At 44.8% G+C, this 26,795-nt stretch overlaps 1 long non-coding RNA gene and 1 pseudogene across 1 annotated transcript in view; one reads left to right on the forward strand and one right to left on the reverse strand.

Moving 5' to 3' along the window:
• Positions 1-26,795, forward strand: part of LOC143782298 (uncharacterized) — a 906,302-nt gene that overhangs the window by 636,944 nt on the left and 242,563 nt on the right. The window lies entirely within an intron of this gene.
• Positions 1-26,795, reverse strand: part of LOC143782103 (polypeptide N-acetylgalactosaminyltransferase 12-like) — a 268,248-nt pseudogene that overhangs the window by 118,911 nt on the left and 122,542 nt on the right.

Here is a 26,795-nt window from a genome sequence, read left to right on the forward strand (position 1 = left end):
TGCCTTTCAGCTTGCTCCAATTAAGCCTCTGCCTACACTCTGTTTCTCCTGTAATATCTGGGCTCCAACACCCCAAGTTGCTGCTCGGAAGTGCCGTCTGCACAGTCAACACATGCTCCAGTGTTTTGGGGTTCAGTAAGGTCAGCTGATCCCCAGCTGTGTGTGCTGCAATTTCTCCTGCTCCCTCCACATTCACACTACTACAGCTTTTAAACTTGCTCCAATTACACCTCTGCCTCCACTCTGTTTCTATAATTGACCCTGGGCTCCAACACCGCCAGTTGCTGCTCAGAAGTGTCTTTGGCTCGGGTACTCCCTCCAAACAGCATGCCAGCTGTTTCCGGGTAGTGTCAACGTCACTTTGCCTCCAATACGTTGTCCTGTCGTGTTGCGGTCGAGTTAGCCGACTCTTTGGTTCCTGCAGTTTAGGTGCTTCCTATGAGGGCTGCAGGATCTGGCAATCAAGGCTGGTTCCGTAGTGCCAATAGGACAAGCTCCCCCTTGTACTACTGTGGGTTTCGGCAACTGCGGCCGGCTCGCGGCCTTGCTACTTTTTTTTTCATGTGGACTTTCTGCTGCCTATCTGAGTTCCAGCACCATTAGCTGGTTCTTTGGAAGTCAATCTTGAATAGGTCCCCCTGGGTTCCAGTACCGTCAGCTGGTTCCAGGCAGAGCCTTTGGCTTAGGTGCCTCCTTCTCGGTATCTGAGTTCCACCAACATCTGGTGGTCCTTGGCAATGGTTTCTGGCACGGGTACCTCCTGCTTAGTAACCGGCTTCCAGTACCATCAGCTGGTCCTCGGTAGTTCCATTGGCTCTTGTACCTTCTGCTACCCATCCGGGTTCCAGTACCGTCATCTGGTTCTCGGCAGTGTCTTTTGCTCTTGTACCTTCTGCTACCCATCCTGGTTCCAGTACCGTCAGCTGGTTCCAGGCAGAGCCTTTGGCTTAGGTGCCTCCTTCTCGGTATCCGAGTTCCACCAATGTCTGGTGGTCTTTGGCAGTGCTTTCTGGCACGGGTACCTCCTGCTTACTAACTGGGTTCCAGTACCGTCAGCTGGTCCTCGGTAGTTCCATTGGCTCTTGTACCTTCTGCTACCCATCCGGGCTCCAGTACTGTCATCTGGTTCTCGGCAGTGTCTTTTGCTCTTGTACCTTCTGCTACCCATCCTGGTTCCAGTACCGTCAGCTGGTTCCAGGCAGAGCCTTTGGCTTAGGTGCCTCCTTCTCGGTATCTGAGTTCCACCAACGTCTGGTGGTCCTTGGCAGTGCTTTCTGGCACGGGTACCTCCTGCTTACTAACTGGGTTCCAGTACCGTCAGCTGGTCCTCGGTAGTTCCATTGGCTCTTGTACCTTCTGCTACCCATCCGGGCTCCAGTACCGTCATCTGGTTCTCGGCAGTGTCTTTTGCTCTTGTACCTTCTGCTACCCATCCTGGTTCCAGTACCGTCAGCTGGTTCCAGGCAGAGCCTTTGGCTTAGGTGCCTCCTTCTCGGTATCTGAGTTCCACCAATGTCTGGTGGTCCTTGGTAGTGATTTCTGGCCCGCGTACCTCCTGCTTAGTTACCGGGTTCCAGTACCGTCAGCTGGTCCTTGGTAGTTCCATTGGCTCTTGTACCTTCTGCTATCCATCCAGGTTTCAGCACCGCCAGCTGGTTCTCGGTAGTTCCTCAGCCTTCATGTACCTTCTGCTACATTTCCAAGTTCAAGCTTTTTGAAATGGTTTTTGGTAATCACTCTGGATCTCCCTGACGACGACCCCAGAGACGACGACCCTGGAGACGACAACCCTGAAGACCACCCCGAAGAAGACGACGACCCCGGAGACAACGACCCCGGAGACAACGACCCCAGAGATGACAACCCTGGAGACGACGACCCTGAAGACCACCCCGAAGAAGACGAAGACCCCGGAGATGACGACCCTGGAGACGACGACCCTGAAGATCACCCCGAAGAAGAACAAGAAGCAGAAGAACAAGAAGCTGCAGAACAAAAAGCAGAAGAACATTAAGCATAAGACTAAAAATCAGAGCAAAAGATATTATCTAAATTATAAGCAGAAGAAGACTAAGCAGTGTATGGGGGTGAGTCTGTTCCTCCTCGTGGTGCCCCTGGAAAAAACCTGCTGCTGCAGGCCAAACTGAACGCGGACAAATCCTGTTGTAAATCTTTTGTGACAGGCGGAATGGAAGGTGTAATCTTCAGGCTTTTATAGATAACAACTACAGGAATGCCTATCACAAATAAGAATATGATGAAGAAGAAGAATATGAAGAAGATGAAGAAGTAGAATATGAAGAAGAATAATAGTTGAATAAGAAGAATATGAAGAATGTAAAAAAAAAGAATAATAGGAAGAAGGTGAAGAAGAAGATGAATAAGGTGAAGAAGAAGTTGATGAAAAAGAAGCTGCTGCTGAGGATGATGAGGAAGAAAGTGTGGGAGAAGTAAAAAAGAAGTTGAAGAGCATGGAAGTAGTGAAACATAAATATCTGACAAAATATAAAAAAGCTTAACATAGTCAATATCTTTGTAACTCCGAACGTCTTAAAAAAAATTAATTCCTGCTATTCCATTTGATTCGGTTAAACTTCTATGCCTTCAATGTCTCCTCCACCTACCCCAATACATTCTACATTATTCTTAGTTGTTTTCCTTCACGTAGAATTAACATACAAGGAAAGAAAGAGTTTATTTTAATTCCGATATTTGTGTCCCATTGACTTGCATTGGTTTCCGGTATCGGTATCGGCGATATCCGATATTATTTGGATATTGGCCGATCCAATCCGATACCGATATTTTCGGATATCGGAAGGTATCGCTCAACACTAGTAGCAACCCTTCTTTTCGAAAATATCCTTGGCATCTGTCAGTTTCTTAATCTGTTGATGATCAACTTTTTGGGCAGTACCAACCACGGCCTAGATGCTGTCCAGAGAGGTGTACTGTTTTTCGTCATGGTATATCTCCCATTTAAGAAGGGCCCACAAGTTCCCAATAGGGTTTAGGTCCGATAAGGAATGGGTCATATTATTATTCTTTTATGTTTAAGGCTTTTACTGGCTAGACAAACAGTGTAGTATATTGATGCATGTGATGAAGCCTTGTCCTGAATAAAAATCATGGTTTTCTTGAAAGATGCAGACTTTTTCCTATACCACTGCTTAAAGAAAGTGTCTTCTAAAAACTGACAGTAGGAGTTAATTTTCAGTCCATCTCCAAGCTGAAAATATCCAACTAGCTCATCTTTAATAATACCAACCCATAACAGTATCTCACATTAATCTTGCTGGCGTCTTAGTCAAAGTGGAGGTCTATCACCATCACTAATCCAGCTAAGGGCCCATCCATCTGGTTGTCAAAAGTCATTCTCATCTCATCAGTCCATAAAGCTTTTGAAAAATCTGCCTTCAAATATTTCTTGGCCCAGTTGTACCATTTTAACATCTGTGTCTTGCTCTGAGGTGGTCTTGTTTAAACCTCCCTTACCTTGGTCATGTCTCTGAGCACTGAACACCTTGTACTTCTCAGCATTCAAGGGAGGTTGCAGTTCTGGAATATGACAGCACTGGGGGATAATGGATTCCTGGTCACTTCGTGTTTGATTTTTTTCAAATCTTTGGCAGTTAATGTGCATCTATTTTTCTCAACACATTTTTTACGACCCAGTTTATTATTTCCAACAAAACTTCTTATGGTTCTGTGATCACATTACAATATCTTAGCAGTTCCAAGAGTGCTGCATCCCTCTGTAAGACTTAACAATTTTTGACTTTTCAGAGTTAGTTAAATCTCTTTGTCACCCATTTTGCCTGAAGAAAACAAGCTGTCTAATAATTCTGCCCACCTTGATAAACGATGTTGAATTCTGAGGCTATGTGCACACGTTGCGGATTGTATGTGTTTTTTCTGCGAAAACGCTGTGAAAATGCATACACAGCACAACCCATTGAATTCAATGTGATTGCACAATGCTGTGCTAATGCTGCGTAATTTTACACGGCGGAATCACATCATGGAAAAATACGCAGCATGCTCATTCTTTGTGCGGAATCGCAGCAATTCCGCACACTTAGGAATGCATTGATCCGCTTACTTCCCGCATGGGGCTATGGCCACCATGCGCAAAGTAAGCGGATCATGTGCGGATGGTACCCAGGGTGGAGGAGAGGAGACTCTCCTCCAGGCCCTAAAAAAAGAATTAAAATAAAAAATAGTTATATACTCACCTTCTGGTGGCCCCTGGATCCAGCCCAGGCCTTAGCAATGCTCCCGGCAGCTCCCGTTCCCAGTGATGCCTTGCGACAAAGACCTGTGATGATGTAGAGGTCTCGCGTGATGCTACGTCATCTGAGGTCATTGTCGCAAGGCATTGCTGGGAATGGGAGTTGCCGGGAGCATCGCGAGGATCGGGAAGGCTGCGGGGGCCGCCGGAAGGTGAGAATATCACAACTTTTTTTTTATTGTTATTATTTTCAACATTATATCTTTTTAGTATTGATGCTGCATACACTATGTTTGACAAGTGTGACCAACCTGTAAATTATTTTTCCAAGCAATGCTACAGATCGCTTTGAAAACACTAGCATTCTGCAAGCTAATTACGCTTGCAAAACACTAGTGTTTAGCGGGAATGCGCATGCCAATTCCGCATGCGTTTTTCCTGCTGCAGGGAGTTGCGGAATTGCTGTGGAAATTTCCACGGAAATTCCGCAACGTGTTCACATAGCCTTAAGCATCACCTTCCCCCATTACACAAATACACAACACCTGATCTACTTCATCCAGTAAGCAATCAAGGACAGGTGACACAGCTTGGAGTTGGAAAATATGCTTAAAAATGATGATATCGGCAAAATGCTCCCTTGTCTAATAATGTGCACACATTGTAGAAAGGATAAATAAATTCAGCATTTATTGTAGAATATGTCTCTAAACAAGTTGAGAAGTGGTAGAAAGATGGCCCTAGTTATAGTCTACAAACCTACCATCCCAAAACGACCAGCATTGTCTTCAGGAACATGGAGCTCGGGGTAAACATTCTCCAAATACCACTTGAAAGATTTACACTGCAGTTTCTCTCTTAGCTGCTTTCTCTCTGTCACATCTCCATAAGGCTCCTGAAAAAGATACCTAAAAATGATTAGATTTTACGTTAAGGATAGATTCCATGAAAGCTTCAAAATAATAGAGCATTTCTCATTATCGGCATATTAATGTGGCATGATTTTAGAAAATCTGCCCTAGGGTGAGAAGTAGTATAATGCCACATTCACATGTTCAGTATTTGGTCAGTATTTTACATCAGTTTTTGCAAGCAAAAACGAAGAGTGGAACAATCAGAAGAAAAGTATAATAGAAACACATCACCACTTCTGCATTTTTCACCCACTCCTGGTTTTGGCTTACAAATACTGACCAAATACTGAACAAGAGAACATAGCCTAAAAAGAGAAACATTACTTATTACATTTACCAACGCTTCAATACTACTGTTCTGGGCATCTCCAGCAGTACTGGAAGTGAAGACATTCCCTTTCCCTTCGGCAGTCATCTGACTTTCCAGCCTGTCTCTGACCTTGGAGGTTATGTGTGCATGCATAGCACTTGACCTCTCAGTCAAGTTATTGCCTGCAGTGCTCAGATGACTGATGGGATATAATCACTTCTTGTACCAACAGAGATGACTAGAGCAGTGTGAGATTTTAGAGGTAAGCAGCGTCGGACTGGAGCACCTTGGGCCCACCAGAGAAAATCATTCTTGGGGTCCACTATGTAACTACATAGAAATAGATTCAAGACCACCAATTGTGCGGTAAAAAGCGCTAATAGGGTAAAATATAAGGTAGTTCACATCTTAATTATGTAGCAAGGGTTGGGGTAGCCCCCTCACAGAATATAATTTAGCCCGCTCATAAAATATACCGCAGTCCTCTCTCATAGAATATAATGCAGCACCCCACAAAATATAATGCAACCCCCTCAGGTATAACGCAGTCCCCACCTTAGAATATAATGTAGCACCCTCATTGGGTATAATGCAGCCCCCCTCATATCGTATAATGCAGCCACCACAGAATATAATGTAGTCAACTGAGAGAATGCAGTCCCACCACAGAATACAATGCAGCCTCCCCATAGAGTATACTGTAGCCCCTGTTATGGTTCTCAATGGCAAGAGAACATAGCCCAGCAAACATAAGAACTAGCTCTTGGAAGGATGGAAACTAAACTGACCATGAACTAAACCTGCCGCACAACTAACAGTAGCCGGGTAGCGTAGCCTGCGTTTTATCCCTAGACGCCCAGCGCCGGCCGGAGGACTAACTAATCCTGGCAGAGGAAAATATAGTCCTGGCTCACCTCTAGAGAAATTTCCCCGAAAGGCAGACAGAGGCCCCCACAAATATTGGCGGTGATTTTAGATGAAATGACAAACGTAGTATGAAAATAGGTTTAGCAAAATTGAGGTCCGCTTACTAGATAGCAGGAAGACAGCAAGGGCACTTTCATGGTCAGCTGAAAACCCTATCAAAACACCATCCTGAAATTACTTTAAGACTCTAGTATTAACTCATAACATCAGAGTGGCAATTTCAGATCACAAGAGCTTTCCAGACACAGAAACGAAACTACAGCTGTGAACTGGAACAAAATGCAAAAACAAACAAGGACTAAAGTCCAACTTAGCTGGGAGTTGTCTAGCAGCAGGAACATGCACAGAAAGGCTTCTGATTACAATGTTGACCGGCATGGAAGTGACAGAGGAGCAAGGCTAAATAGCGACTCCCACATCCTGATGGAAACAGGTGAACAGAGAGGATGATGCACACCAGTTCAATTCCACCAGTGGCCACCGGGGGAGCCCAAAATCCAATTACACAACAGTACCCCCCCCTCAAGGAGGGGGCACCGAACCCTCACCAGAACCACCAGGGCGATCAGGATGAGCCCTATGAAAGGCACGGACCAAATCGGAGGCATGAACATCAGAGGCAGTCACCCAAGAATTATCCTCCTGACCGTATCCCTTCCATTTGACCAGATACTGGAGTTTCCGTCTGGAAACACGGGAGTCCAAGATTTTTTCCACAACGTACTCCAACTCGCCTTCAACCAACACCGGAGCAGGAGGCTCAACGGAAGGCACAACCGGTACCTCATACCTGCGCAATAATGACCGATGAAAAACATTATGAATAGAAAAAGATGCAGGGAGGTCCAAACAGAAGGACACAGGGTTAAGAATCTCCAATATCTTGTACGGGCCGATGAACCGAGGCTTAAACTTGGGAGAAGAAACCCTCATAGGGACAAAACGAGAAGACAACCACACCAAGTCCCCAACACAAAGCCGAGGACCAACCCGACGCCGGCGGTTGGCAAAAAGCTGAGTCCTCTCCTGGGACAACCTCAAATTGTCCACTACCTGCCCCCAAATCTGATGCAACCTCTCCACCACAGCATCCACTCCAGGACAATCCGAAGATTCCACCTGACCAGAAGAAAATCGAGGATGAAACCCCGAATTACAGAAAAAGGGAGACACCAAGGTGGCAGAGCTGGCCCGATTATTGAGGGCAAACTCCGCTAAAGGCAAAAAAGCAACCCAATCATCCTGATCCGCAGACACAAAACACCTCAAATATGTCTCCAAGGTCTGATTCGTCCGCTCGGTCTGGCCATTAGTCTGAGGATGGAAAGCAGACGAGAAAGACAAATCTATGCCCATCCTAGCACAGAATGCTCGCCAAAATCTAGACACGAATTGGGTACCTCTGTCAGAAACGATATTCTCCGGAATACCATGCAAACGGACCACATTTTGAAAAAACAGAGGAACCAACTCGGAAGAAGAAGGCAACTTAGGCAGGGGAACCAAATGGACCATCTTAGAGAAACGATCACACACCACCCAGATGACAGACATCTTCTGAGAAACAGGAAGATCCAAAATAAAATCCATCGAGATGTGCGTCCAGGGCCTCTTCGGGATAGGCAAGGGCAACAACAATTCACTAGCCCGAGAACAACAAGGCTTGGCCCGAGCACAAACGTCACAAGACTGCACGAAGCCTCGCACATCTCGAGACAGGGAAGGCCACCAGAAGGACCTTGCCACCAAATCCCTGGTACCAAAGATTCCAGGATGACCTGCCAACGCAGAAGAATGAACCTCAGAAATGACTTTACTGGTCCAATCATCAGGAACAAACAGTCTACCAGGTGGGCAACGATCAGGTCTATCCGCCTGAAACTCCTGCAAGGCCCGCCGCAGGTCTGGAGAAACGGCAGACAATATCACTCCATCCTTAAGGATACCTGTAGGTTCAGAATTACCAGGGGAGTCAGGTTCAAAACTCCTAGAAAGGGCATCCGCCTTAACATTCTTAGAACCCGGCAGGTAGGACACCACAAAATTAAACCGAGAGAAAAACAACGACCAGCGCGCCTGTCTAGGATTCAGGCGTCTGGCGGACTCAAGATAAATTAGATTTTTGTGGTCAGTCAATACCACCACCTGATGTCTAGCCCCCTCAAGCCAATGACGCCACTCCTCAAAAGCCCACTTCATGGCCAAAAGCTCCCGATTCCCAACATCATAATTCCGCTCGGCGGGCGAAAATTTACGCGAGAAAAAAGCACAAGGTCTCATCACGGAGCAATCGGAACTTCTCTGCGACAAAACCGCCCCAGCTCCGATTTCAGAAGCGTCGACCTCAACCTGAAAAGGAAGAGCAACATCAGGCTGACGCAACACAGGGGCGGAAGAAAAGCGGCGCTTAAGCTCCCGAAAGGCCTCCACAGCAGCAGGGGACCAATCAGCAACATCAGCACCCTTCTTAGTCAAATCAGTCAATGGTTTAACAACATCAGAAAAACCAGCAATAAATCGACGATAAAAGTTAGCAAAGCCCAAAAATTTCTGAAGACTCTTAAGAGAAGAGGGTTGCGTCCAATCACAAATAGCCTGAACCTTGACAGGATCCATCTCGATGGAAGAGGGGGAAAAAATATATCCCAAAAAGGAAATCTTTTGAACCCCAAAAACGCACTTAGAACCCTTCACACACAAGGAATTAGACCGCAAAACCTGAAAAACCCTCCTGGCCTGCTGGACATGAGAGTCCCAGTCATCCGAAAAAATCAAAATATCATCCAGATACACAATCATAAATTTATCCAAATAATCACGGAAAATGTCATGCATAAAGGACTGAAAGACTGAAGGGGCATTTGAAAGACCAAAAGGCATCACCAAATACTCAAAGTGGCCCTCGGGCGTATTAAATGCGGTTTTCCACTCATCCCCCTGCTTAATTCGCACCAAATTATACGCCCCACGGAGATCTATCTTAGAGAACCACTTGGCCCCCTTTATGCGAGCAAACAAATCAGTCAGCAGTGGTAATGGATATTGATATTTAACCGTGATTTTATTCAAAAGCCGATAATCAATGCACGGCCTCAAAGAGCCATCTTTCTTAGCCACAAAGAAAAAACCGGCTCCTAAGGGAGATGACGAAGGACGAATATGTCCCTTTTCCAAGGACTCCTTTATATATTCTCGCATAGCAGCATGTTCAGGCACAGACAGATTAAATAAACGACCCTTAGGGTATTTACTACCCGGAATCAAATCTATGGCACAATCGCACTCCCGGTGCGGAGGTAATGAACCAAGCTTAGGTTCTTCAAAAACGTCACGATATTCAGTCAAGAATTCAGGAATCTCAGAGGGAATAGATGATGAAATGGAAACCACAGGTACGTCCCCATGCGTCCCCTTACATCCCCAGCTTAACACAGACATAGCTTTCCAGTCAAGGACTGGGTTATGAGATTGCAGCCATGGCAATCCAAGCACCAACACATCATGTAGGTTATACAGCACAAGAAAGCGAATAATCTCCTGGTGATCCGGATTAATCCGCATAGTTACTTGTGTCCAGTATTGTGGTTTATTGCTAGCCAATGGGGTGGAGTCAATCCCCTTCAGGGGTATAGGAGTTTCAAGAGGCTCCAAATCATACCCACAGCGTTTGGCAAAGGACCAATCCATAAGACTCAAAGCGGCGCCAGAGTCGACATAGGCATCCGCGGTAATAGATGATAAAGAACAAATCAGGGTCACAGATAGAATAAACCTAGACTGTAAAGTGCCAATTGAAACAGACTTATCAAGCTTCTTAGTACGCTTAGAGCATGCTGATATAACATGAGTTGAATCACCGCAATAGAAGCACAACCCATTTTTTCGTCTAAAATTCTGCCGTTCACTTCTGGACAGAATTCTATCACATTGCATATTCTCTGGCGTCTTCTCAGTAGACACCGCCAAATGGTGCACAGGTTTGCGCTCCCGCAGACGCCTATCGATCTGGATAGCCATTGTCATGGACTCATTCAGACCCGCAGGCACAGGGAACCCCACCATAACATCCTTAATGGCATCAGAGAGACCCTCTCTGAAATTCGCCGCCAGGGCGCACTCATTCCACTGAGTAAGCACAGCCCATTTACGGAATTTCTGGCAGTATATTTCAGCTTCGTCTTGCCCCTGAGATAGGGACATCAAGGCCTTTTCCGCCTGAAGTTCTAACTGAGGTTCCTCATAAAGCAACCCCAAGGCCACAAAAAACGCATCCACATTGAGCAACGCAGGATCCCCTGGAGCCAATGCAAAAGCCCAATCCTGAGGGTCGCCCCGGAGCAAGGAAATCACAATCCTGACCTGCTGAGCAGGATCTCCAGCAGAGCGAGATTTCAGGGACAAAAACAACTTGCAATTATTTTTGAAATTTTGAAAGCAAGATCTATTCCCCGAGAAAAATTCAGGCAAAGGAATTCTAGGTTCAGATATAGGAACATGAACAACAAAATCTTGTAAATTTTGAACTTTCGTGGTGAGATTATTCAAACCTGCAGCTAAACTCTGAATATCCATTTTAAACAGGTGAACACAGAGCCATTCCAGGATTAGAAGGAGAGAGAGAGAGAAAGGCTGCAATATAGGCAGACTTGCAAGAGATTCAATTACAAGCACACTCAGAACTGAAAAAAAAAAAAAAAAAATCTTCAGCAGACTTCTCTTTTCGCTCCTTTCTCTGTCAATTAATTTAACCCTTTCGGGCCGGTCAAACTGTTATGGTTCTCAATGGCAAGAGAACATAGCCCAGCAAACATAAGAACTAGCTCTTGGAAGGATGGAAACTAAACTGACCATGAACTAAACCTGCCGCACAACTAACAGTAGCCGGGTAGCGTAGCCTGCGTTTTATCCCTAGACGCCCAGCGCCGGCCGGAGGACTAACTAATCCTGGCAGAGGAAAATATAGTCCTGGCTCACCTCTAGAGAAATTTCCCCGAAAGGCAGACAGAGGCCCCCACAAATATTGGCGGTGATTTTAGATGAAATGACAAACGTAGTATGAAAATAGGTTTAGCAAAATTGAGGTCCGCTTACTAGATAGCAGGAAGACAGCAAGGGCACTTTCATGGTCAGCTGAAAACCCTATCAAAACACCATCCTGAAATTACTTTAAGACTCTAGTATTAACTCATAACATCAGAGTGGCAATTTCAGATCACAAGAGCTTTCCAGACACAGAAACGAAACTACAGCTGTGAACTGGAACAAAATGCAAAAACAAACAAGGACTAAAGTCCAACTTAGCTGGGAGTTGTCTAGCAGCAGGAACATGCACAGAAAGGCTTCTGATTACAATGTTGACCGGCATGGAAGTGACAGAGGAGCAAGGCTAAATAGCGACTCCCACATCCTGATGGAAACAGGTGAACAGAGAGGATGATGCACACCAGTTCAATTCCACCAGTGGCCACCGGGGGAGCCCAAAATCCAATTTCACAACAAGCCCCCTCACATAGTATGATGTAACCCCCAGAATATAATGTAGTCCCCTGAGAATAATGCAGTCCCACCACAGAATATAATGTAGCCCCTTCATAAAGTATAATGCAGCCCCTCTCCACCCCATCATTGTCCTCATCACCACCTCCATCATTGCCTTCTCCCCCACCACCTCCATCACTGCCCATTCCACCACCTGCATCATTGCATCCTCCCCACCATCATTGTCCATTTCATCACCTCCATCATAACCTCCATCATTGCCTCCCCCCACCACCATCATTGCCCATCACCTCCATCACTGCTATTTTAGTAGTGGAAAAAAAAATAGAAATTTGAGAAAAAAAATGATTTTGTGTCACCATCTTATGAGATCAGTAACATTTTTATTTTTCGGTAGATGGAGCTGTGTGATAGCTTATTTTTTGCAGGGCTAGATGACGTTTTTATTAGTACAATTTTAGGATAGATGTGAATTTTTGATCTCTTGTTACAGCTTTTTTTTGGAATTGTGGCAACCAGGTAAAAGGAAATTTCACATTCTTGAATTTTTTTCTGTTTAGGCTAAGTTCACACGTTGCGTTTTTCTTCATTTTTTAATGCAAATTTTCAGCTGTGTTTTACAGTAGCAGCAAAGTCTATGAGATTTCAGAAATCTCATGCACACAGCTTGTTTTTTTTTTGTTCTCACTATTTTGTACAAAAGCATAGGTTTTGCAAAATGCCTCATGTCATTTCTTGCAGCAGTTTTTCAGTGTTTAGTTTTAGTTGTGTTTTTCACCTATTGCAAGCAATATGTAGTGCAAACAAAATTGCTGCAAAACGCAGAAAAAATGCAATGTGTGAACATAGCCTTACACTGCTTACTGATCAGGTTAATTGTTTTATATTTTGATAGAGCTGAATTTTTACATTTTTTAGACATCTTTATTTTCAATGGGATACAAGGGGGATGATTTGAACTTCAATGTATTTTTAAAACATTTTTTTTAATTTTCACTGTTATTGCCCTTTGGGGACTTAAAGATGTGATAGTCTGATCGCCGGTGCTATATACAGTGATGCCAAAGCATCACTGTATACTGCAGGAATCACAGTCTCCTGTGGTGTTTCAAAGGAGCTCTGTAATGACAGGCACAGGGGTCATCAGCTGACCCTTTGCTGTCATGGCAACCCATCGGCGACCCGCAATCAAGTAACAGGTGCTCCGATGGGCAAAAGAATGATGCACACACATGGCGGCGCCACATGTTAAATGTGGCTGTCAGAGATTGACAGTGGCATGTGCCATACATGTAAGGCGGATGTCGTGTAGGGGTCAAATATGTGAGGGCCCCTTCCCCACTGTGTCACTTAATTTCCTGTGGGCCCCTGTTGTGATTTTGCTTTTTGCTCCCTCTAGTGGTCATTAGTGATTTGACTCTGGAGCTTCTGTCTTTTCCTATATCCTCACCTGGGCCGTTAGTTCAGGGGCGTTGCTATATAAGCTCCCTGGACCTTCAGTTCAATGCCTGGCATCGTTGAAATCAGAGCTAATCTGTTGTGCTCTTGTCCTATGATCCTGGTTCCTGTATTTCAAGCTAAGTCTGCTTCCTTGCTTTTTGCTTTTGTTTTGTTTGGTATTTTTGTCCAGCTTGTTCCAATCTGTATCCTGACCTTTGCTGGAAGCTCTAGGGGGCTGGAGATTCAAGAACCCCCGAACCGTCTAACGGTCCGGGGGGAGAACACCAGCCCCCTAGAGCTTCCAGCAAAGGTCAGGATACAGATTGGAACAAGCTGGACAAAAATACCAAACAAAACAAAAGCAAAAAGCAAGGAAGCAGACTGAGCTTGAAATACAGGAACCAGGATCATAGGACAAGAGCACAACAGATTAGCTCTGATTTCAACGATGCCAGGCATTGAACTGAAGGTCCAGGGAGCTTATATAGCAACGCCCCTGAACTAACGGCCCAGGTGAGGATATAGGAAAAGACAGAAGCTCCAGAGTCAAATCACTAATGACCACTAGAGGGAGCAAAAAGCAAAATCACAACAGGCCCCCTTCCCCACAGCGTGACCTAACGTCCTGAGGACCCCTTCCCCACTGTGTCACATACTTTCCTGAGGGCCCCCTTCCTCACTGTGTCACATAATTTCCTGAGGGCCCCCTTCCTCACTGTCACCCAATTTCCTAAGGACCCCTTCCCCACTGTGTCACATACCTTCCTGAAGGCCCCCTTCCTCACTGTGTCACATAATTTGCTGAGGGCCCCCTTCCTCACTGTCACCCAATTTCCTGAGGACCCCTTCCCCACTGTGTCACATACTTTCCTGAGGGCCCCCTTCCTCATTGTGTCACCTAATTTCCTGAGGACCCCTTCCCCACTGTGTCACATACTTTCCTGAGGGCCCCCTTCCTCACTGTGTCACATAATTTCCTGAGGGCCCCCTTCCTCACTGTCACCCAATTTCCTGAGGACCCCTTCCCCACTGTATATAAAATGAACTTTGGCACTCAACTTGTAATGATGTGGAATTTTTAATAGCAGCCACTTGTACAGACGTTTCGGTCACACATTGACCTTCTTCAGTGTACTGCGATAATGTGCAAGACAATAAAGTATTTACAATAATACAAAAATAAAATACAAAACTAACAAAAATACAGAAAATGCAAAATCATGGGGAGACTTATATATACTGTGCATCTATAGTGATGGATGGGAAGGGGAATAAGGTAATGGAGTAGAAAGAAAGAAATGAGGGAAAAATCATACCTTGTCTCTTAGAAACAGTTTTTATGTGTGGCTTGAGGTCTGATTGAGGTCCTATATGTGGATCCTAAGATATAAACGTGTCTGTTTAGACAGGTGCGGGCTATGGGACTTTTGACCAAATATTTACAAGTGGGACTAACCCATGTGTTATTATAAGCCAGGATACAGCTGTGAAGGACAATGTCCGGGGACGTATCTCTGTTTATCTAGAAAATGGACTGTATCTACGAAAAAATAATAATATATAAGGACATATAAAAAGAATCGTTTATCCAGACCAGTAGTCCCAAGGATATAGTAATACTGACCCAAACGCACCACCTGATAGGAGTAGTAATATGCTATATATCCTCTTCAGAGGTAGAAACTGTAAAAGATATGACATAGCGCATAAAGTAACTGGCGAGGTGCGTGCAGTGTACCCAGATGGTGGTAATGTACATACCCTGTATAATGGTAATTATCAGGGACCCAATGGATGGACCTGAGCAAGGACTCCCTTGTCTGAAAGAAGAGGTGGACGGATTAGGCTTTAACGATAGCGGCACCTCTAATATGGGGCACTGGCACTATTAGTGGGTCTTACCAGGAGAGGCAGGAATGCAGGTGTAGAACGCGGTGTCCGCCGCTGGTTCTGTGATGTGCTGCCATGCTCGCAAAGTGCCAATATGTGGCCAGGGGGCGGGACCGCTGGACGGCGTGAAGCCGGAAGTGCGTCACCGGAAGTGACGCACTGTGTATGCCGGCGACGCTCTGCGTGTCAGTGGTGTGGAATAATAATGGAGGTGCGTTCCACCTTCATTTGTAATGCACAGGAGCTGGTGAATGGGGCTGTCCGAGTGTGGGAGGAGCTATTGAACAAAAGAAATGGTGGATATGAGGGTATTAACATTAAGTCCTGTGCATATGACCTGCAATGTAGAAGAAGACCTGGAAGGAGGGGAAAGGAGGGATTTTTGAGTAATGATAAATACAAAAACAGAGACCATAAGGATAAGATGGGGATCCAGGGGGAAGGAGGATCAGGATGTGAACATTTGCGTGCCGTCAATTTCAATATTGGTGACTCTGTAAGACAAAGCTGTGTGTTAATACAATATTTTTAACAAGATGAATACAAACATATACATAGTAAATGAACCGTACAAAGTCAGTAACAGAGTCTATAGGAAGGCCAGGAGATCATAATCCCTGTTGAGGCCTCTTGGTGTTATAGTTTCAAGTTCATGTATCCAAAAGGCCTCTCTTCTTTTGAGGGTTTGGATACGATTGCCCCCCCGTCGAGGTACTGGGACATGTTCTATTACCTGGAACTTTAGCTGAGGTATAGAATGTCCAGCGTCAATGAAATGGTGGGGTAGTGGCAGCAACGTATTCTTGCATCTTATTGTGGACTTATGTTTACTTATGTTGCCATCCCTCGCTCACAATTTCAGAGGGTGGAGCGTATAGTTACCGATCCAACCAAGAAACAAGAAAGGTTGAATGAGATGTACTATAAATTCAGTGAACGGGGATATCCCCCTAAGATATTACATGATGCCTTACATCCACCCACCAACTCCAAACAACCTGTTACAAATCGCTTACCATTTGTACATACCTATCATCCTTATGTCCATATACTCCACCACAGCATTAGGAAACATTGGCGATTACTACAAGAGGCATATCCGGATATACCGGAATTCCGCAATCACTTCCTTCCCTGTTACAAACGGGCACGCAATATCCGTGACACATTGGTCAAAGCCGACATTGGATCGGGCTCACGTTCTTCCACCCAGAGATTTCTCTCCCAACCCAGGACCGGCACACATCCATGCCTTCATTGCAACCAATGCGGAAATGTCTTAAAGGGAGATCACTTTTATCACCCACATTCGGGCAAGCGATACCAAATCAAAGACTATAGCACCTGTGATACCTCTTTTGTGGTGTATTCCATTAAATGCCCCTGTGGCCTTCTATATATTGGCGAAACTTCTCAACCGATACGGGACCGTATCAGTAAACATAAGTCCACAATAAGATGCAAGAATACGTTGCTGCCACTACCCCACCATTTCATTGACGCTGGACATTCTATACCTCAGCTAAAGTTCCAGGTAATAGAACATGTCCCAGTACCTCGACGGGGGGGCAATCGTATCCAAACCCTCAAAAGAAGAGAGGCCTTTTGGATACATGAACTTGAAACTATAACACCAAGAGGCCTCAACAGGGATTATGATCTCCTGGCCTTCCTATAGACTCTGTTACTGACTTTGTACGGTTCATTTACTATGTATATGTTTGTATTCATCTTGTTAAAAATATTGTATTAACACACAGCTTTGTCTTACAGAGTCACCAATATTGAAATTGACGGCACGCAAATGTTCACATCCTGATCCTCCTTCCCCCTGGATCCCCATCTTATCCTTATGGTCTCTGTTTTTGTATTTATCATTACTCAAAAATCCCTCCTTTCCCCTCCTTCCCGGTCTTCTTCTACATTGCAGGTCATATGCACAGGACTTAATGTTAATACCCTCATATCCACCATTTCTTTTGTTCAATAGCTCCTCCCACACTCGGACAGCCCCATTCACCAGCTCCTGTGCATTACAAATGAAGGTGGAACGCACCTCCATTATTATTCCACACCACTGACACGCAGAGCATCGCCGGCATACACAGTGCGTCACTTCCGGTGACGCACTTCCGGCTTCACGCCGTCCAGCGGTCCCGCCCCCTGGCCACATATTGGCGCTTTGCGAGCATGGCAGCACATCACAGAACCAGCGGCGGACACCGCGTTCTACACCTGCATTCCTGCCTCTCCTGGTAAGACCCACTAATAGTGCCAGTGCCCCATATTAGAGGTGCCGCTATCGTTAAAGCCTAATCCGTCCACCTCTTCTTTCAGACAAGGGAGTCCTTGCTCAGGTCCATCCATTGGGTCCCTGATAATTACCATTATACAGGGTATGTACATTACCACCATCTGGGTACACTGCACGCACCTCGCCAGTTACTTTATGCGCTATGTCATATCTTTTACAGTTTCTACCTCTGAAGAGGATATATAGCATATTACTACTCCTATCAGGTGGTGCGTTTGGGTCAGTATTACTATATCCTTGGGACTACTGGTCTGGATAAACGATTCTTTTTATATGTCCTTATATATTATTATTTTTTCGTAGATACAGTCCATTTTCTAGATAAACAGAGATACGTCCCCGGACATTGTCCTTCACAGCTGTATCCTGGCTTATAATAACACATGGGTTAGTCCCACTTGTAAATATTTGGTCAAAAGTCCCATAGCCCGCACCTGTCTAAACAGACACGTTTATATCTTAGGATCCACATATAGGACCTCAATCAGACCTCAAGCCACACATAAAAACTGTTTCTAAGAGACAAGGTATGATTTTTCCCTCATTTCTTTCTTTCTACTCCATTACCTTATTCCCCTTCCCATCCATCACTATAGATGCACAGTATATATAAGTCTCCCCATGATTTTGCATTTTCTGTATTTTTGTTAGTTTTGTATTTTATTTTTGTATTATTGTAAATACTTTATTGTCTTGCACATTATCGCAGTACACTGAAGAAGGTCAATGTGTGACCGAAACGTCTGTACAAGTGGCTGCTATTAAAAATTCCACATCATTACAAGTTGAGTGCCAAAGTTCATTTTATATACAGTCTTCGGTTTGGGAACCCTCTTTGTGCACCTTCACAGCTGTGCCACGTTACACTACATTATATGTACTCACCCTTCCGTGTGCACGCTGGTCATTATGTCCTCTCTGGTTTTCTCATATAATCAGGAGGAGACTAATTCTATTCTCTCTAAGTCCAACCTATCTAGTGACTTCCTCAAGGTCCCACCTAGGGAAACCAGGGGAAGGGATCTTGAACGGGAATCTCGACATCTGATTAATTTGGAACTACACTGTGCAACACTGTCCGAATACCTCAGAGTCAATCGCATCCCAAGGGGCCTGAGAGTACCTCTGCGACCAACACTATTCAGCGACTCCTCCACCTTCTGCTTAAAGTTTGAACAAATACTCAACAAGTGCTCGTTCGATTTAATGACATTAACTGTTGAACATTTACAAAGTGCCATTGCCCAGTCCAGTGACACCATCAAAAATATTGAGTCCCAATTAGCCTCATCAAGTACCGCTGAAGAATTGGGTACCCTTAAAGCCAAAATACAAACTGTTATTGAACAAAACAAGAGGGACACTGAGAATAGAAAGAGGATTAAGTTTCAGAGGGACTTAGAAGATTACGATAACAATCGCGTATATCATTGGCGTAATAACCTTACTTCCCGCTCTGATCCTCCTAGGTTCAACCAGTACTCGTCAAACGAAGCATCAACATCTGGTTCAGACACAGACAGAAGAGACAATCGTATCAACACGACTCGCCATTTTTTAGATCAACGAAAGCGGTATCCAAGAAGAAAAGGCCCCGTCGGAGCCAACGGAGGAAGAAATCCAGATTTCTACAGAGTAACACGCTCCCAGGTACTAACTCCTTAGTCATCAATATTTCCTCCAGAACACTCAGCATTGCTGAACACAATCTCCTACAGAAAGGACTCTCATTTTGCCCATACTCTAAATTGAGTACGTTTGAACTCGATATGGAGTTACAACGATTCTACCGCCGTATCAGATTACTGACACATTTCTCCAATGCAAACAATACACACACTGTTTCCCCTCCCACACGACAGGCCCATATCTCTATAGACCAACTTGGTCTCCGCAATAAAAGCACATATCGCCCACCAAGAGGGTCACATGCGGTGGAAACCTTCATTGAATTTATAGACAGAGCATTTAACCAACTCCGGTGAGATGCCGAGGGGGGCAGGTTACACTATTCCTCCAATTTATCCAATCTTGATTTTCAGGCATCACAGGCCCTATGTAAAGATAAATCTATCATCATCAAACCCGCCGACAAAGGCGGGGCTATAGTAGTCATGAACAGGACGGACTATATTAAAGAGGCCCATCGCCAACTCAATAATAGCAGAGTCTATATTAAATTGAGTAGAGATCCTACAGGGGAAACACGTGACAGCATATCAGCCATACTCCACACATACCTTGACATGGGAGTGATTGATTCCAAAACCAAAGATTTTCTCACCAAAACAAATCCAGTGACGCCCGTACTTTACCTACTTCCCAAGGTACACAAAAGTCTTATCAACCCACCTGGCCAACCAATCATCGCAGCGACGGACTCTATCCTGTCCCCTCTATCCATTTTTTTGGAAAAAGTCCTCACTCCTTTGACACAGAAATCTCAGTCATATCTACTTGACACCGGGGCCTTTCTCAGAACGCTGCAGACATTAGGCACCGTCCCTATTAACTCCCTTTTGGTATCCTTTGACGTGAAGGACCTCTACACGTCCATCCCCCATGACCGAGGTATTGACTGTGTCAGACAACTACTGACAACATCTGAACTACACCACAATACGATTGATTTGTGTCTTGAACTACTTACTACTGTTCTCACTAGGAACTACTTTCTATTTGAGGACACCTACTACCTCCAGGCACAGGGGACCACCATGGGGTCCAACATGGCGCCCCCGTATGCAAACACGTATATGGCCGCGTTCAAAGAAGGGGTGGTTTACCCCAACATCCTTTTTAGGACCCACTGTGTCACTTGGAAGAGGTTCATAGACGATATTTTTTGTGTATGGACTGGACCACTTGACACTCTTGATAAATTCTTTGAAACACTAAATGCCTCCTGGCCAGGTCTCTCATTCACCATGACGAAAGACGAACATCAGGTCAGCTTCCTCGACACTCTAGTGTTGAAGGATAAGGATGGCAATATAAGTACGGATTTATACAGAAAGTCCACTGACCGAAATAGCTTGCTCCATTATAGTAGTCTGCACCCCATAACTACCAAAAATGCCATCCCTCGCTCACAATTTCAGAGGGTGGAGCGTATAGTTACCGATCCAACCAAGAAACAAGAAAGGTTGAATGAGATGTACAATAAATTCAGTGAACGGGGATATCCCCCTAAGATATTACATGATGCCTTACATCCACCCACCAACTCCAAACAACCTGTTACAAATCGCTTACCATTTGTACATACCTATCATCCTTATGTCCATATACTCCACCACAGCATTAGGAAACATTGGAGATTACTACAAGAGGCATATCCGGATATACCGGAATTCCGCAATCACTTCCTTCCCTGTTACAAACGGGCACGCAATATCCGTGACACATTGGTCAAAGCCGACATTGGATCGGGCTCACGTTCTTCCACCCAGAGATTTCTCTCCCAACCCAGGACCGGCACACATCCATGCCTTCATTGCAACCAATGCGGAAATGTCTTAAAGGGAGATCACTTTTATCACCCACATTCGGGCAAGCGATACCAAATCAAAGACTATAGCCCCTGTGATACCTCTTTTGTGGTGTATTCCATTAAATGCCCCTGTGGCCTTCTATATATTGTCGAAACTTCTCAACCGATACGGGACCGTATCAGTAAACATAAGTCCACAATAAGATGCAAGAATACGTTGCTGCCACTACCCCACCATTTCATTGATGCTGGACATTCTATACCTCAGCTAAAGTTCCAGGTAATAGAACATGTCCCAGTACCTCGACGGGGGGGCAATCGTATCCAAACCCTCAAAAGAAGAGAGGCCTTTTGGATACATGAACTTGAAACTATAACACCAAGAGGCCTCAACAGGGATTATGATCTCCTGGCCTTCCTATAGACTCTGTTACTGACTTTGTACGGTTCATTTACTATGTATATGTTTGTATTCATCTTGTTAAAAATATTGTATTAACACACAGCTTTGTCTTACAGAGTCACCAATATTGAAATTGACGGCACGCAAATGTTCACATCCTGATCCTCCTTCCCCCTGGATCCCCATCTTATCCTTATGGTCTCTGTTTTTGTATTTATCATTACTCAAAAATCCCTCCTTTCCCCTCCTTCCAGGTCTTCTTCTACATTGCAGGTCATATGCACAGGACTTAATGTTAATACCCTCATATCCACCATTTCTTTTGTTCAATAGCTCCTCCCACACTCGGACAGCCCCATTCACCAGCTCCTGTGCATTACAAATGAAGGTGGAACGCACCTCCATTATTATTCCACACCACTGACACGCAGAGCGTCGCCGGCATACACAGTGCGTCACTTCCGGTGACGCACTTCCGGCTTCACGCCGTCCAGCGGTCCCGCCCCCTGGCCACATATTGGCGCTTTGCGAGCATGGCAGCACATCACAGAACCAGCGGCGGACACCGCGTTCTACACCTGCATTCCTGCCTCTCCTGGTAAGACCCACTAATAGTGCCAGTGCCCCATATTAGAGGTGCCGCTATCGTTAAAGCCTAATCCGTCCACCTCTTCTTTCAGACAAGGGAGTCCTTGCTCAGGTCCATCCATTGGGTCCCTGATAATTACCATTATACAGGGTATGTACATTACCACCATCTGGGTACACTGCACGCACCTCGCCAGTTACTTTATGCGCTATGTCATATCTTTTACAGTTTCTACCTCTGAAGAGGATATATAGCATATTACTACTCCTATCAGGTGGTGCGTTTGGGTCAGTATTACTATATCCTTGGGACTACTGGTCTGGATAAACGATTCTTTTTATATGTCCTTATATATTATTATTTTTTCGTAGATACAGTCCATTTTCTAGATAAACAGAGATACGTCCCCGGACATTGTCCTTCACAGCTGTATCCTGGCTTATAATAACACATGGGTTAGTCCCACTTGTAAATATTTGGTCAAAAGTCCCATAGCCCGCACCTGTCTAAACAGACACGTTTATATCTTAGGATCCACATATAGGACCTCAATCAGACCTCAAGCCACACATAAAAACTGTTTCTAAGAGACAAGGTATGATTTTTCCCTCATTTCTTTCTTTCTACTCCATTACCTTATTCCCCTTCCCATCCATCACTATAGATGCACAGTATATATAAGTCTCCCCATGATTTTGCATTTTCTGTATTTTTGTTAGTTTTGTATTTTATTTTTGTATTATTGTAAATACTTTATTGTCTTGCACATTATCGCAGTACACTGAAGAAGGTCAATGTGTGACCGAAACGTCTGTACAAGTGGCTGCTATTAAAAATTCCACATCATTACAAGTTGAGTGCCAAAGTTCATTTTATATACAGTCTTCGGTTTGGGAACCCTCTTTGTGCACCTTCACAGCTGTGCCACGTTACACTACATTATATGTACTCACCCTTCCGTGTGCACGCTGGTCATTATGTCCTCTCTGGTTTTCTCATATAATCAGGAGGAGACTAATTCTATTCTCTCTAAGTCCAACCTATCTAGTGACTTCCTCAAGGTCCCACCTAGGGAAACCAGGGGAAGGGATCTTGAACGGGAATCTCGACATCTGATTAATTTGGAACTACACTGTGCAACACTGTCCGAATACCTCAGAGTCAATCGCATCCCAAGGGGCCTGAGAGTACCTCTGCGACCAACACTATTCAGCGACTCCTCCACCTTCTGCTTAAAGTTTGAACAAATACTCAACAAGTGCTCGTTCGATTTAATGACATTAACTGTTGAACATTTACAAAGTGCCATTGCCCAGTCCAGTGACACCATCAAAAATATTGAGTCCCAATTAGCCTCATCAAGTACCGCTGAAGAATTGGGTACCCTTAAAGCCAAAATACAAACTGTTATTGAACAAAACAAGAGGGACACTGAGAATAGAAAGAGGATTAAGTTTCAGAGGGACTTAGAAGATTACGATAACAATCGCGTATATCATTGGCGTAATAACCTTACTTCCCGCTCTGATCCTCCTAGGTTCAACCAGTACTCGTCAAACGAAGCATCAACATCTGGTTCAGACACAGACAGAAGAGACAATCGTATCAACACGACTCGCCATTTTTTAGATCAACGCAAGCGGTATCCAAGAAGAAAAGGCCCCGTCGGAGCCAACGGAGGAAGAAATCCAGATTTCTACAGAGTAACACGCTCCCAGGTACTAACTCCTTAGTCATCAATATTTCCTCCAGAACACTCAGCATTGCTGAACACAATCTCCTACAGAAAGGACTCTCATTTTGCCCATACTCTAAATTGAGTACGTTTGAACTCGATATGGAGTTACAACGATTCTACCACCGTATCAGATTACTGACACATTTCTCCAATACAAACAATACACACACTGTTTCCCCTCCCACACGACAGGCCCATATCTCTATAGACCAACTTGGTCTCCGCAATAAAAGCACATATCGCCCACCAAGAGGGTCACATGCGGTGGAAACCTTCATTGAATTTATAGACAGAGCATTTAACCAACTCCGGTGAGATGCCGAGGGGGGCAGGTTACACTATTCCTCCAATTTATCCAATCTTGATTTTCAGGCATCACAGGCCCTATGTAAAGATAAATCTATCATCATCAAACCCGCCGACAAAGGCGGGGCTATAGTAGTCATGAACAGGACGGACTATATTAAAGAGGCCCATCGCCAACTCAATAATAGCAGAGTCTATATTAAATTGAGTAGAGATCCTACAGGGGAAACACGTGACAGCATATCAGCCATACTCCACACATACCTTGACATGGGAGTGATTGATTCCAAAACCAAAGATTTTCTCACCAAAACAAATCCAGTGACGCCCGTACTTTACCTACTTCCCAAGGTACACAAAAGTCTTATCAACCCACCTGGCCGACCAATCATCGCAGCGACGGACTCTATCCTGTCCCCTCTATCCATTTTTTTGGAAAAAGTCCTCACTCCTTTGACACAGAAATCTCAGTCATATCTACTTGACACCGGGGCCTTTCTCAGAACGCTGCAGACATTAGGCACCGTCCCTATTAACTCCCTTTTGGTATCCTTTGACGTGAAGGACCTCTACACGTCCATCCCCCATGACCGAGGTATTGACTGTGTCAGACAACTACTGACAACATCTGAACTACACCACAATACGATTGATTTGTGTCTTGAACTACTTACTACTGTTCTCACTAGGAACTACTTTCTATTTGAGGACACCTACTACCTCCAGGCACAGGGGACCACCATGGGGTCCAACATGGCGCCCCCGTATGCAAACACGTATATGGCCGCGTTCAAAGAAGGGGTGGTTTACCCCAACATCCTTTTTAGGACCCACTGTGTCACTTGGAAGAGGTTCATAGACGATATTTTTTGTGTATGGACTGGACCACTTGACACTCTTGATAAATTCTTTGAAACACTAAATGCCTCCTGGCCAGGTCTCTCATTCACCATGACGAAAGACGAACATCAGGTCAGCTTCCTCGACACTCTAGTGTTGAAGGATAAGGATGGCAATATAAGTATGGATTTATACAGAAAGTCCACTGACCGAAATAGCTTGCTCCATTATAGTAGTCTGCACCCCATAACTACCAAAAATGCCATCCCTCGCTCACAATTTCAGAGGGTGGAGCGTATAGTTACCGATCCAACCAAGAAACAAGAAAGGTTGAATGAGATGTACAATAAATTCAGTGAACGGGGATATCCCCCTAAGATATTACATGATGCCTTACATCCACCCACCAACTCCAAACAACCTGTTACAAATCGCTTACCATTTGTACATACCTATCATCCTTATGTCCATATACTCCACCACAGCATTAGGAAACATTGGAGATTACTACAAGAGGCATATCCGGATATACCGGAATTCCGCAATCACTTCCTTCCCTGTTACAAACGGGCACGCAATATCCGTGACACATTGGTCAAAGCCGACATTGGATCGGGCTCACGTTCTTCCACCCAGAGATTTCTCTCCCAACCCAGGACCGGCACACATCCATGCCTTCATTGCAACCAATGCGGAAATGTCTTAAAGGGAGATCACTTTTATCACCCACATTCGGGCAAGCGATACCAAATCAAAGACTATAGCCCCTGTGATACCTCTTTTGTGGTGTATTCCATTAAATGCCCCTGTGGCCTTCTATATATTGTCGAAACTTCTCAACCGATACGGGACCGTATCAGTAAACATAAGTCCACAATAAGATGCAAGAATACGTTGCTGCCACTACCCCACCATTTCATTGATGCTGGACATTCTATACCTCAGCTAAAGTTCCAGGTAATAGAACATGTCCCAGTACCTCGACGGGGGGGCAATCGTATCCAAACCCTCAAAAGAAGAGAGGCCTTTTGGATACATGAACTTGAAACTATAACACCAAGAGGCCTCAACAGGGATTATGATCTCCTGGCCTTCCTATAGACTCTGTTACTGACTTTGTACGGTTCATTTACTATGTATATGTTTGTATTCATCTTGTTAAAAATATTGTATTAACACACAGCTTTGTCTTACAGAGTCACCAATATTGAAATTGACGGCACGCAAATGTTCACATCCTGATCCTCCTTCCCCCTGGATCCCCATCTTATCCTTATGGTCTCTGTTTTTGTATTTATCATTACTCAAAAATCCCTCCTTTCCCCTCCTTCCAGGTCTTCTTCTACATTGCAGGTCATATGCACAGGATTTAATGTTAATACCCTCATATCCACCATTTCTTTTGTTCAATAGCTCCTCCCACACTCGGACAGCCCCATTCACCAGCTCCTGTGCATTACAAATGAAGGTGGAACGCACCTCCATTATTATTCCACACCACTGACACGCAGAGCGTCGCCGGCATACACAGTGCGTCACTTCCGGTGACGCACTTCCGGCTTCACGCCGTCCAGCGGTCCCGCCCCCTGGCCACATATTGGCGCTTTGCGAGCATGGCAGCACATCACAGAACCAGCGGCGGACACCGCGTTCTACACCTGCATTCCTGCCTCTCCTGGTAAGACCCACTAATAGTGCCAGTGCCCCATATTAGAGGTGCCGCTATCGTTAAAGCCTAATCCGTCCACCTCTTCTTTCAGACAAGGGAGTCCTTGCTCAGGTCCATCCATTGGGTCCCTGATAATTACCATTATACAGGGTATGTACATTACCACCATCTGGGTACACTGCACGCACCTCGCCAGTTACTTTATGCGCTATGTCATATCTTTTACAGTTTC

The sequence above is a fragment of the Ranitomeya variabilis genome, chromosome 6 (assembly GCF_051348905.1).
Source record: "Ranitomeya variabilis isolate aRanVar5 chromosome 6, aRanVar5.hap1, whole genome shotgun sequence".
In the NCBI taxonomy this organism is placed as follows: Eukaryota; Metazoa; Chordata; class Amphibia; order Anura; family Dendrobatidae; genus Ranitomeya; species Ranitomeya variabilis.